Below are 13,980 nucleotides of genomic sequence, written 5' to 3'. Positions count from 1 at the left end.
TCCTTCCCCTAGCACTCACTGCACCCTCCGGCCCCTCCACTTTGAGCACAAACACGATCGTGCCGATGCTGCAGAGCCTCCACCATGGCTTATGCCTGGTGATGTAGAGTATCCATGACTTGGCTCAACATCAGCCCATCATCATCATGGAGGACTTTATGGCCCAGGTGGCCTGTTCAGGAGTCCAGCCTTCTCCTGTAGGGGGAGGTGAGGCTCCTATAGCCCAGGAGCCACATCCAGAGCCAGAGGAGACACCGTAGGATACCCCTGCTACCACGCCTATGGAGGTCACAGATGAGGGAGATGGCACTGCTGACATAGACTACGTTGCAAATTTCACCGCAGCGCAGAGCACCTGGAACCCCTGGCCCACTACAGCTCATGACACACCTTTGCCAGCCCAGGATGCCCCCACATCACCTCAGGACGACCCAGCACCGGCTCAGGAGGAGTGAAGACAGGATTCTATTTATTTTTCTTCTATTTAGATATAGTTTTTAATTTTCAGTTTAGCTTAGTTTTATTTATTTACTTAGCACTTTTATAGCTTTTTGAACAGTTTATGGTTTTTAAACTACGCACATTGGTTTTTGAAACATGTTTTGGTTTCAATTTCTGGTGTTTGTTGATCTATTTGAATTAGATTGTTTGCATGAATTGCGATACTAGATCACATGCCTTGAATAAGTATGTGGTAGTTAGAAGAGAAAAAACATGAAATTAGGGGTGTGAATGAAAATGTTAGTTTGTTTGACAAGTAAATAGCGAAGGTAATCATTTGCTATAACCCGGTGAGATGTGTGAATCTAAATTGTGAGAGAACAACTAGCATCAAGTACTGATATTTGCATGAATCTCTTAATACTGAATGAACGCATGATTTTGGAAATGATGAAGGCCATGATTGAAACTTTAAGAAGATGGAAATTTTAAGAATAAGTGAAACTTTGTGTGTTTTTGCTTGAGCTGAATGTCTATTATGCTTGTGGCATATTAATAAAAGCTGGGAATTAAAGAAGAAGATGCTCTAAGGATGAATGCTCTCTCAGAACCTAAGTTTTGCATCCTAGAAAAACTATGAATTGTTTGTAACCCAACCTTGTTACAAGCTAAGAAAGTCCTTCAGATTCATTTTGTGTGTTTGTGATTGTATGGAATGAGATGAAATGCAAAAGTTGAGACTTATGTTGGTTGTTGATTGAAGAACTACCTTAAACATTTGTGCTTGTGAGAGAAACAGTGGTCGTGAGGATTAAGCATGGTTAACCTTCCTTGATACCTATCATGCTTGCTAACTTATTTCATTTGTGCTGCTTAATAGACATGTTCATATCTTTGAAATACTGCATATTTTTGTGAAAGGTTGATGGTTGAAGCATTGCTAGGTTTCTCTGTTCATGTGATTGAAACATTAGAAACAAACACGATTGTGGCTAACCACTATTGATTCCTTTCACTTGAGGACAAGTAAATTGTTATTTCTTTGCTTGAGGTCAAGAAAAACTGTAAATTTGGGGGAGTTTGTTAGTTGTTATTCATAAGTTAAATTGGTATTGAAAATTTGCAAGGAAATAGCATTGTGCCTCCAATTTGTGGTTCTTTTTGTAGGAATTGTACATATTTTCATTATTGTGTGATTTTAGAGGGTAAAAACTCCAATTTTGTGACCTAATAATGAATCCAACTCAGTTTCAAGCCAAAGAAGAGAAAGTTAAAGTTGTTGATGACTCGCTTAGCGAGGCAAATCCGCTCAGCGAGATGCATTTGCTTAGCAAGGCATCCAGCTTGCTTAGCGGATGGGAAACCCTACAAGAGGATAATCCAAAGATCTGCACGCCCATCGCACAGCCAGCCCGCCCAGTGAGGACGTTGTCTCTTCTCGCGCTTAGCGCGCCCATGGTCGCTAAGCGTAAATTCACTAACTCGCACTCAGCAAGACATGCTCGCTGAAGAGTCCAAGAGCCTTTAAAACACTGAAGTTGTCGGAGTTTCAAAAGAGAGCCGGTAGAGAGTTGGTAGAGACGAGTTTTGAGCAGCAAAGAGAGCTTAGCTTCAGGAAAAATAGAGAGATTTAGGGTTTAGAGGCTGGAGAAGACATTCTCCATCATCTTCTTCCAATTTCTTTCACCAAAAATAGTTTCTTTCTTGTATTTTTGAAGTTTTGCTTGTAATGGAAGGATAAGCCTCTTTGTTGGGGAGTTACTACTGAACCTCTTGATGTAATACTCTTACTATCTTTTTAATGTTATTTCTCTGTGTTCATTGCTTCTATCTATATTTATTTTACATGCTTGTGGCTTAATCACCCATTTGTATGTCTAGCTAGGCTTTTTAGTATTGGAAAATGCTTTCAAACCTTAGAACTTGATAGAGCAAGCTAGAAATCTGTATGTCTAGGAATGGAGTGCAATAATCTAGTCCATTTTACACTGTAGGCTTAGTGCAACTCTTTTAGATCAAGTTTGTTGAGGAATCAAGAACAAAGTCTAAAAAGAGTTAGGCTCATTCATATGAGGAATCATGGTTTGAGTAATTTATCAGTGTAAGAACACAAGGATAACGTTAAATAGAGAAAAACACATTGTATACAGCAAGAGAAATTTAGTAGGACACTCCCCAGCGTTTTAAACTTGATAGTTGTCACTTTTTGTAGCTTTAAATATTCTGTTTATGTTCAAATAGATTTTATAGTACAAAACCCAACATTTGCTTTATTTCAATCCTTATAAGTGTTTACATACTGAATATACGTGGTCTAGGTGAAACAAATTCCCTGAGGATATGATACTCGGTTTTACCGTTTTATACTACTTGTGCGAATTAGTACACTTGCCGACAATCACGAACACTATGCTTGTTCTCTCCTCTTCCCTAAGTCCAGCTCTTAAAAGGAGTAGTTCCATTTGTTGTCTATATTCTTCAACACTCATACTCCCTTGTCTAAGCCTTTGGAACTTGTCCATATGCTTCCTTTCATAGTAGGAGGAAATGTGCCTCTTCCTAAGGGCACTCATAAGATCATTCCAATACTCTATTGGAGGATCCCCATAAATCCTTTGTTCCATAACAAGGGAAGTCCACCAACAGAGGGCATACCCATGAAAGCAAAGGGTAGCCAATGGAACTTTTCTCTCTTCACTAATATGATGGCAAGGAAAGAGTTGTTCAACCTTCATTTCCCTATCTAGGTAGGCCTCAACATTATATTTTCCATGGAAATATGGGAGGCTAATGTTAACCTCTTGAGGCTTGCTATCCTTTTTCTCTTCTTTGGGAGTGATGTTTAGTATGTGACCTATGGTGCCCTCTATAATAGTCACTAAGTTCTTCACTAAAACTCTTGTAAGAGTTGTGACTACTATAGGAGACATGTTTTTCTCTTTTCATTTCTTCCATTATTTTTCTTCTTTCTTCCTCTCTTATTTTTTCTCTTTCATCTTGACTTATTTCTTCCACTCTTTTTTTTCCTTTTTCTTTTATCTCTTGTTTTTCTTTCCACAATTTAAGGGATCTCAACTCATCTAATATCTTATACCAGGGGTCCTTAGGAGTAAAACCCTCACCATTAACACTAGATGAAGAATAAAGACTCATGTTGGTCCCTAAGTTGTGGTTCTTTCTTGTTGGGGGTTTGAAAACAAAAGGTAAAAAAAAATATGGTTGAAACTAGCCAAAATAAACACTAAAAGAGGTGTGAAAGATAAGGTAAAAACTAATTGGTAAAAAGCAAGCTATCTAGGTGGTTTGACAATGGAAGGTAAAGGAAATTTAAAGCAAGCTAGACGGTTTCCTATGTGAAGGCTTGGATGACCCTTTGGAGCTCCCAACTAGCTCTTCACTTAGTCTACATGGTTTACACTAAGCTATTACACACAAATAGAGGTTTGGGTGGTCTCTTGGAGACTCCCAATACACCCCTGAAGAATGTCCAAATACAAGGAATTGCAATAGAAAAAAAAATTCATCACTCAATTGTTCTATTACAACAAATTTAACAAAGCAATTAAGGTCTTCAATGCTTGTTTGTTTTCTCAAGTGTTTCACTCAAAATTTGGTGAGGCTTTTGTTGCTTCAAATCTAATGGTGTTCCTAGGATGGTTAACCTCCAAGACTAAAAAATATTCCTTCAAGCAATGCACTGATTTCCTTTTCCAATTCTTATTGTAGGCAACACTTAAAAAACACAAAAAAAAAAATAAAAAGACAAGCAAGAAACCAAAAGATGAAATGAAAGCTAAACCAAAAGGAAATTTAACATGACATTAATTCAATGAGATTCAAAAAAAAATAAAGCAAAAGGACAGCACCACAAGCAAAGGTGGAACACAAAGGAAGTCCTAGAATGGCACTAGATTAGATTGACAAATTAAAAACAAAATTCTAGTTATGTCAATTTATCAACACATCTAAAAGACGAACAACTCCAAGGAGTCAAATAGGCTTCTAATACAACTCAAAATAATGAACAATTTTTTAAGCAAATCAAGCAAACACATTTTTTGTTGTTGTTCTAGACGTGTATTTTGATGCTAATCTTTATCACCTTTTCTTCCTTATTTTTGTTCATTGTTTTCGTCCAGATGTCTATTTTATCTAGTTAAAGTTTCAGCTCAAAATGCAAAGAATTCAAGCCATGGTGGAGTTAAGAAGATAGTGTGCCAAAACTGATAGCAACCAAAATTTCAACCTAGAAATCAAGAGTAGTGCTTGTGTTGCTTAAAGCTTGGATAGTTACAATTTGTGTTTGCTTATGCTCAATTGTCTTGAATAACACAATTCAAGAGAGCTTAATGCTTATTTTGATTCACAAATCCAGCAACAACTCAATACCACAACTCAATTTCTTCATAGGCATCATATAGGAAACTTAGAAAACAAAAAAAAAAAGTTCAACAATAAGACTACTTCTAGGAATTGATTTAGAACATGTTATGAACTAAATAACATGCATGAATTAGACTCAAAATTCAAATGATAGGCTAAGAATTGCAAGAATACATGAACAAATGTACCTAGAATTCAATCAACAAAATCAAAATTGAACATAAACTTAGAACATAATGTGACAATTATTATGACTAAACATGACTCTAAGACAACATGAATGAAGTGATTTACACTTAGATTTTTGTGTTTTCTTTTCTAATCAATAATTTGCAAGAAAATTGAGATCTAAAGGTTCAGCACAAGAAAATTATGACTAAAAAATGATAGAACCTAAAATCAACACAAAAACATGATTCAAGAGTAGATCTATAAAATTTGAACCATAGAAGTGCAAGAACAAAAGTAGATCTAAGATTTAATCGGGTTTTTTTTAATCTACTTTAAACAACACCAAACCACAAGAAAATGGAGGAGATACATGAAGAAGAAGATGAAGAACAAGGAGTTAAAGTGAATTGACCAAACAAAAAGATAGAGGAAGCAAAAGAACATCACCTAAATGAAGATGCTCTGATACCACATGATGTAGCTCCATGTAGAGCTTGTAGACCTTAGATCTTCTTCATCAATGGAGTCCTTTGCTTCTTGAAGATCAATGGCAGCAGAATGGAGAAGGAGGAAAGGTGATTGGAGACGCCACTTCATGGAGAAGATGAGGCAAGAACAAGCTCACCACCATAGGAAGCCATGGGTAAGAGCTTAAAGGTATAAGAAGATGAATGGAGGGAGAGGGATAGAAGGGGCACGAAATTTGAATTTCTATTCAAATTTCACTTGAATTTGAATTTGAATTTGTGAAGCCAAATTTTCATTAATTATGATTAGTGAATTTTAGCTATGGTTCAGCCCACTAATCCAAGATCAAGTCAAAGATTCTCCACAAAGTGTGCTTAGGTGTCATGAGGCATATAAAGCATGAAGGTCATGCACAAAGTGTGACTATATGATTTGAGAATGGGATGTAGCAAGCAAATGCTCACGTCCCCCTTAGGATGGTCCAAAATTTAATTGGATTGGGCTTCTCCCAATTCAATTAAATTTCTCTCCCAACACACATACATCAAATAGTGCACTTAATGAATATGAAATTACAAAACTACCCCTAATACAAAAACTAGTCTAGGTGCCCTAAAATACAAGGGCTAAAAAATCCTACATTACTAGGGTACCCTCCCTACACTATGGAGCCCTAAATACAAGGCCCAAAAATGATGAAACCCTAATCTAATATGTACAAAGACAAGTGAGCTCATACTTAGCCCATGGGCCCAAAATCTACCCTAAGGCTCATGAAAACCCAGGGCCTTCTCCTGCATCTCTGGCGCAATCTTCTTGGAGTCTCCTAGCCATGGCACTAGTGCTGGGTCCCCTTCTTGGGAGGATTGCATCAAAAATGAGGAATGAAATTGAAGAAGAAAACAAGCAAACTCTAGGAAAAATGAAACAGGAGTTGAACGAGGCCATCAAAATAGAGTTGTCTCAAAGGGGATTGGTGTACACACCCCCGATTGACATGGATATACAGATATTAGGTGCACGCGTGAGCACAAAGGGTAGCAATGCTGAAATTGTTGTCCATGCATCAGGGGAAGAACATGATGCTAATGTTATATTGACTATGGGGTTGTATGTGCAAGGTGATAATTGTACACGTTTGGTGGCCTTGGGAAACATATATGATAGGGGGTCTACCATACACAATGTCGCTTATGCAGATTGTCATACTCTAATTTCGTCTGGGGACTATCATTCACTGATTCTCGCTAGCTAAAATGCGTTGTTCAACACCAATTACCGCACGAAATGAAAAATCGTTCAATGTTTTGATCAAGAATGCAAAGGATACCAAAAAGAAGGGGCAAAAGGGTCTTTTTATTGAGTTTCCTGGACCTTAGCTCGCCTAGGCTAGCCTCTGGCTCGCCTGGGCCATCAAAAGACTTCAATGTTAAGAAACCAGTTCGCTTGGGCGAGCTGCAGCTCACCTGGGTGAGTCAGTTACTTCATGACTAAGGCATGAGCTCGCTTGGGCGAGCTGCCATGGTCCCAAATGCCTTTTTTGGCTATAAATAGGCGGGAAGAGGAGTTAAGGAAGGGGTTCTAAGGTTCAGACTTGAGGGAATTGAGAGAATTAAGAGAAAAGAAGAAGAAAGAAGATGAAAACAAGGCCATAGCGCTGCCGAATCACGACCGTGATCGATCCCTATGTCGTTTCTCGCTCCATGTTCTTCGTTCATCATTCGGTTAGTGTGTGTTCTTAGAGATTTGAGCGTGATCTATGCCCCTTAGGGGTCCTCTTTGTTGTTTTTGTGCATATTCATCTCCTTCTTCTATCATCGGTAATCTCTTTTCTTTTTGTAAAGTAAATCTTAACCGATCGCTAGTGTTGTAAAGTTGTCTTAAAAGAGATTGAAAGTTAATAAACAAAACCAAGATAAAACCAACTCATAACTAACTTCTTTTTATCAAATATCACTTGAGATCGTTTCAAGGTCCAACGCCTTAACGATTCTCTCCGCTTTTCAAATTTAAAAGATCATTTCAAGGTCCAACGCTTTAATGATTCTCTCCGCTTTTTTAAAATTTAAAACATCGTTTCAAAGTCCAACGTCTTAAACGACTTTTTGTTCGCAATTAAAATCAATCTTTCAAAAACATAAAATCAATTTAAAACACAAACTTTTAGACTTAAAGAACTACGTAGGTTTGAATTCCTCATCGCACCTGAGGATACGTAGGAGCAAGGGCAACACCCTTGTTGACCCCAAAAAAAATTAAAATATAAAAAAGGAAAAGTAAATAATATTGAAGTCATGTTTTTGCACACTTGATTAAAGACTTTCGTCCCTTGTGACGGGCGCATAGGGTGCTAATACCTTCCTTATGCATAAACAACTCCCGAACCCTTAGTTTCAAAATTCGCATAACTCTTTTTGGTTTTTCTAATGTTTTCCTTGAATAAACATCGGTGGCGACTCCCACGCGTTTTTCTTTTTGAAAGACACTCCTTTGGCTTTTTGCCCGCACTCCTGTCGTAGGGTAGGTTGTGACACAGATGATGTGGTAAGGGTCAGTGTTATGAAAATTTATGATGGTGACGCTGAAGTCCCATTTTCAACGTCAGAAATTATGTCAGGCAAGCCCTTGACACATTCATTGCATGGCCGGAAAATCTTGTCAAACTTGTATCACATGAGGTATTTTTTATTATGTTTAACATGTATTAAGACAACCATAGATTGATATAAATTAGTTACTATCATTACTTTAATTTTTCTTTTCATTCTTCATATAGGATTCACATGTTACTCCTAAGAAAGTGGTTGAACATGTTAAAAGGTCGAATGATGTTGGTGCAAAGGATCTATTGCGTCAGTTGATTAGGGCCATGTATGACATTTACGACAACCCTGATAAGTTGTTATGGGATAGGAGTAAATTTGGGATTCCAAATGCGGATGCATTGTTCTTCTTAACATTTTCTTATGTAAATGAAATAATATCAGGTGAGAAATGTCTAGACATAGCTATACTGTAGTTGTGGATGATGTAAGTACATTCTATATAATTGACTATTAATTAATATTGGTGGTTAAAACATACAAGACTTTAAATTTTTCATTTCAAATGATCAAAATAGGTTTATGGATGAGTGGAGTTTGACCTTGGGACATGGTTTGGTGTATGGATTCCTTGAGCTTCAGTCCATACACAATGCAAAGGGCAAACATGCTGAATGTCAACATTACAATGAAACATGGTTAAGGAATCCCAACGAGAGGTCTACCTAGGAGCTTACTTGAATCAATAAGTAAAATTTATCAAATGCATGTATAGAATGTTTGTATTTTATGTACCTAATTATTTTCAAATGTAGGGCCCATTAGCACCTAGTTGTTTTGTATCCTATGAAGGATGTTGTTGTTTGGTTCTTTTCGTTGCGTAAGAAACCTGATATTCATATCAAAACTGCAGTTAACAAGTTAAGTATTATATCATAAGTCATTTAATATATTGTAAACATCGAAACACTAATATTTGTGTGCTCGTTTACACGTTGACATTTTTTATTAAGCAGTGCAATGAGGACATTAAAAAGTAGTTTGGATGGCCATATTGATAAAGTTGCAATGCAGTGGATTGAAATAAAGGTTAGTCATATAATGAATGTTTATTTCTGACTAGTGATGTTTGGTAAGTTTGTAATTGTCTGATTCAATCTTTTTTTTATATTCAATGTAGAGTCATGTTTAAATCGGTGGGTATGAGTGTGGTTATTATCTCATGCATTTGACGTGGAACATAGTAAGCGAGGGGTTGAAGAATGATTGGAGCATGGTATATTTACTTTTAAGAAAAAATTAATTGTTGAGTATCACCTTTTTATTCATTTCACATGTAGGTCACTAATTTCTATACTTTAAATTTTTTGTAGTGGTTTGGTGATGGCACACCATTAGACATTAAGAGCATGACAACAATTCACAAGAAATGGGCAGCATATTTTTTAAAAGTTAAAAACATCTATGTACATATCTTTAGATGAGATAGGAAGAACCATTGTGGTGTATTTGATGTTTAACATAATTGTTATAAACAATTTTGTACAATTATTGGCAATTATTTGAGAATTAATATAGATATTTCTTTATTTCATTTTCTATGCAACAAAGCCCTTAGACAATGCATTGATATCGCAATTGGTAGGTGTGTCAATAGGATCAGTTATTTTTGTGCGACCGAATTACCCATTATGCAGGTTATTGTGTAGCTGAGAATGTCGATAGTGCTGATGATAGCCCAATTGACATCAACAAATATGAGGTTCCACAACTACATTGATGAATGTTCATATGAAGCTGTTATTTATAATTTGTGGTTATTACCAATTTTTGAACTAATTCATACTATATATTATATGTTAACATGTGCTTGTTGCGTCAAAATTACTAATGTGCTGGATGGATGGAGCATTGTGTATGCGTTTCTAAGTTCAGCAAGTGCCTCGTTATTGGAAAGAGGTACATGTCTATCTAAACAACTGTAACTTCAGCAAATTATATGAGGGGAATAAGGATAGGTTTGTGTGAATATACCTATCGTTGATGTTGATATCGAATGCATAAAGTTGTTTCTTACACAGGCGTGTCCAATGGGAACATGGTTATGAAGCTTCATCATAGCCTTATCATTGTTGTTGAAGGTTCTTTCAATAAAAGTTCCATTCTTAATATGTTTTTTTAGCCTATGTTTTTCAAACAATACTTAGGCTTCCCTGATGCAGAATTTGCATTAATGGAGTGGGATGAGTCCCATTCTAGCGCTTGTTGGTGTAGTGGTAATGCTTACATTGTTATGCATGTATGTCTAACCTCTGTCCATGTTATAAGTCGTTTAGCATCTTATTACGGGTTTGCAGGGGTGACTTTCCCAGGTTGTGTCATGGTGATCATAGTCAATTGCTCATTGATAATCCCGTTAAAGCTTTAATATATAGAGGTGATACAACAAATTGGTTGTGGGGTCAATCATTAGCTGGCACTTACCATGGACAGGTTGGCGGTGAGGTTTGTGTTATCTATCTTTTTTGTGTATTTCATCCTTTTTTTTCATGCACTAATAGCCTAATAGCTAATACTCTAGAGACTGACTTTGTTGGTCATGGTGTATGTTTGGAAACATTTTTTTACTTTCATTTCATTAAGTTTTATATGTTTCTTACCAGAATATTTGAAGAGGATCTTTGACAGTGGAGCATAAAGAGGTTGCTTTTTAATGTCCATTTCATTTTTGGGACACGCCTTTGCTGAGTTCAATCTTTTGTTACTAAACTAACTGTTAAAGCATTACATACCCAACTTGTCCTTCAATGGATAGGTGGATGTGGCCATTGTATGTTCTGGAGCTGTCATTATTATTTAATTTTAGCTCAATTTTTATTATAATAAGTTTCATGCTAATTAAGGGGTGCAAGTTTCATTCTACGACAGGTTTTAAGGAATAATCATCATAGAATTCTTCAATTCTAAAACGGTTTCAAGTTAATAGACGTTGTAAAATGCAAGCACTCTACGGCGGTTGTTAGAGGACCGTCACGATGCGGCCTTCAAAGATGGTTAGTGTAACGACCCGCCTCGTCGCTACGATATCACCACTCTAATAATTGGAAAAATTAAATTCTTTTTCTTTCTTACTCCATTATTTTGCTTATGAAAATCATAGTAAATTTGAATTTCACAAATATATATTCATATTCAACACCCACATTCAACAATTATTCATGAGCTTACATAACATTCATATTCAACACCCACATTCAACAATTATTCATCATACACATCATCCATCCATGGATCCTATCAAGACTGCTCAAAATGATGCATGCACCTGACCTCAACTCTTAGATGCAATGCGATACGTACCATATCCAATACCAAGGAAATAGCCCTAAGCGTGTCTACACGACACCTCACTTAGGAAACCATGCAGTATTTGTCGAGGTCACCCAGTCGTGCACCGTAACTCCCCCCCCCCCCTAGGTGATCAACCTGGGGCCACAAGGAGTTCCCTACCAAGTGACACACCCCCTAGTACAAAGTACATACTGCCATAGTTTATACTATTTCCCATATCATATGAGGTATGAAACATGGGCACCATCAAGTACAATGACCATGGATGAATTAAAGTTCCTAAGCATCCCCTCAGAAATGCTTAGATTCTTTAACCACTTTAGTTTCCCATACAAGGGACGTCCGACAAGGTCAATGCACCCCCCCCATGGACATACACAACATACGACGTATGAATGTGGCCAAAAGCAAGTGCCAAAGACCATGAACCAATTAAAGCGCTTAAGCATCCCCTCAGAAATGCTTAGATTCCTTAACCACGCTTGTCCCCCACGAATGGGCCATCCAACAAGGTCAGTGCACTCCGCCCCCCACGAACATACACAACATGCACTTGTCAATGCATTTCCAACATCATCAACATTCCATTTCAATGACATCACCAATAACCACAACAACCTCATTCCATATTGATAAAACCATCAATAATAACATCAATTCATGTTGACATGATCACCATTAACAACGTCATCTCAAATCAATATCATCGTAAATATCAACATCACCACATATCAATTAAAGTCACCAATAGCAACATCAACAATAAGTCGCATTCCGCATATAAATATATTTTTCATGCCTGAGGTCCACACTCCCCAGGTCTTCAAACAACACAAGTTTAATAAATAATAATGTTATTCATCAATAATAGATATATCGCATCCCATTCGTTAAAAACATAGTTTTCTTGAAAGAAAATCAGCATGCAACAGGGACAGGTAGATATTCTCATAGCTAGGTTCCCTGACCATAACTATGGCGTCAAAACAGTAAATTTTATAATAACTCCCCTCACCTATCGTGAGCTCCCCGTCGGTTTCTCTTTGCGTCACTTAGAGGTCTCTCTCTCGATCGCGCTTGTCGGTCCAACGCAAGTCTCTATTACGCCAAAACGAAAGGAATTTAGTATGGATTTCAAAAACAAGGTCAAAGGTAACATTCGGGGTCAAATACCCTTGTCAAAACATAAAGAGCTGAGGGGTGTTTCGGATTCTACAAATGGAAACATCATTTTGAAATTCCGATCACGCCAATGTGATCAAGGTTCAATGAATGCCGCAAAAATAACCTCAATGTTATAAAAATATAACTTTTACAATGTCTCATTCTCTAGGGTTTTTCAAAGGAAGTGTAAAAACACCCTATTACAGTACCCAACACATAAGAGACACTAACAGGAACTCAAACTAGCTAGGAGAAGGCTTAGAAGTCAAGATTACCTCAGAGAAACTTTGAAATGGAGGATTGAGGGATTTTCTCCATCGAATCTTCGAGGAGGATTCTGAGAATTCTACTCCGATTAAAGTGTTCCTCTTGGTGTGGGGGTCCAACGGCAAGCAACGGAGGCTTACGGCGGCCACCGGTGGTCTTGGGTGGTGGAAAATGAGGTTTTAGGGTTTGGGTGGCATTTTTGGAGAAGAGGAGAGTGAAAAATCTTGTTTTTCACGCTGAGGACGTATTTATAACCTGCAACTTTGGCTTAGCGGGCCTGTCGCGCTAAGCCAAAGTTCACTTCTTGTGCTTAGCGCAAGAATTTAGGCTTAGTGCAGCCCCCCTGCACTAGGGCTCACTTAGCGCACCTTTGGGCCGCTCAGCGCAATTCCCCTCGATTGGAATTGCGCTTAGCACACCATTCTCACTTAGTGGGAGACCAAAAGTTATTACTTTTCAAAATCCCAATGGTCAGACTGTAGAAACATATCTTAGGGAGATGCAGACAAAATTTGAAGACGATCCAACGGTTAATGAATTCGGTATTGCGATTTCGCTGAACTAGGTTTTGGTAAAATCTAAAATCTCATAATTTCAACTTCGCCCAACAAAACTCCACATAATTCAACATCCACATCAAGAAATTCACACATGACTCATTCAAGGCATACTTCAACTTGTTCAAGTCTATTATATACTCAAATAACACAATAAATACAATTAAACATCAATTTATAACTTATAATATCTCAGGGTGATACAATTAGCAACCGTCGTAGAATCCTTCATTCCACCGTGATTTCTTTGTCACCCCTTGGTGGTACTATCTTTTAAATTAGATGACATTCAGTTACTTGATTTCTGTTACGTTTTTTGAATTTTTAGAATGCTAACAACTCTTCCATTCTGATTTTCTTATGGGTTACTTTTTTTTGTTAGGTGATTTATGATTGAATTTAAATGATTAATTTTTCGTGTACATTACCTATCCTTTGGCTCTTTACTCTTAAATCCAATTATTTTCTTCTTGAGCAATGATAAAATTGTGAATATCTTTGTATACCCTTTCTTTTTAATTCTTCGCTTTAACATAATTTTTGGTTACCCAAACTGTTATCTGCTTCTTTTGTAGATCCCTCCTATAACTGTGCCTGTAATTGTGCATGACTATGGACGAGAGCACTTAATCTAG

At 37.1% G+C, this 13,980-nt stretch overlaps 1 pseudogene; it reads left to right on the top strand.

Moving 5' to 3' along the window:
- LOC100819781 (probable translation initiation factor eIF-2B subunit delta) overlaps positions 1 to 13,980 on the top strand; it is an 83,044-nt pseudogene extending 69,064 nt beyond the window's left edge.

This window comes from Glycine max, chromosome 4 (assembly GCF_000004515.6).
Source record: "Glycine max cultivar Williams 82 chromosome 4, Glycine_max_v4.0, whole genome shotgun sequence".
NCBI lineage: Eukaryota > Viridiplantae > Streptophyta > Magnoliopsida > Fabales > Fabaceae > Glycine > Glycine max.
The sequence above is the reverse complement of the archived record's forward strand: the minus strand, read 5'-3'. Positions and strand labels throughout refer to the sequence as shown.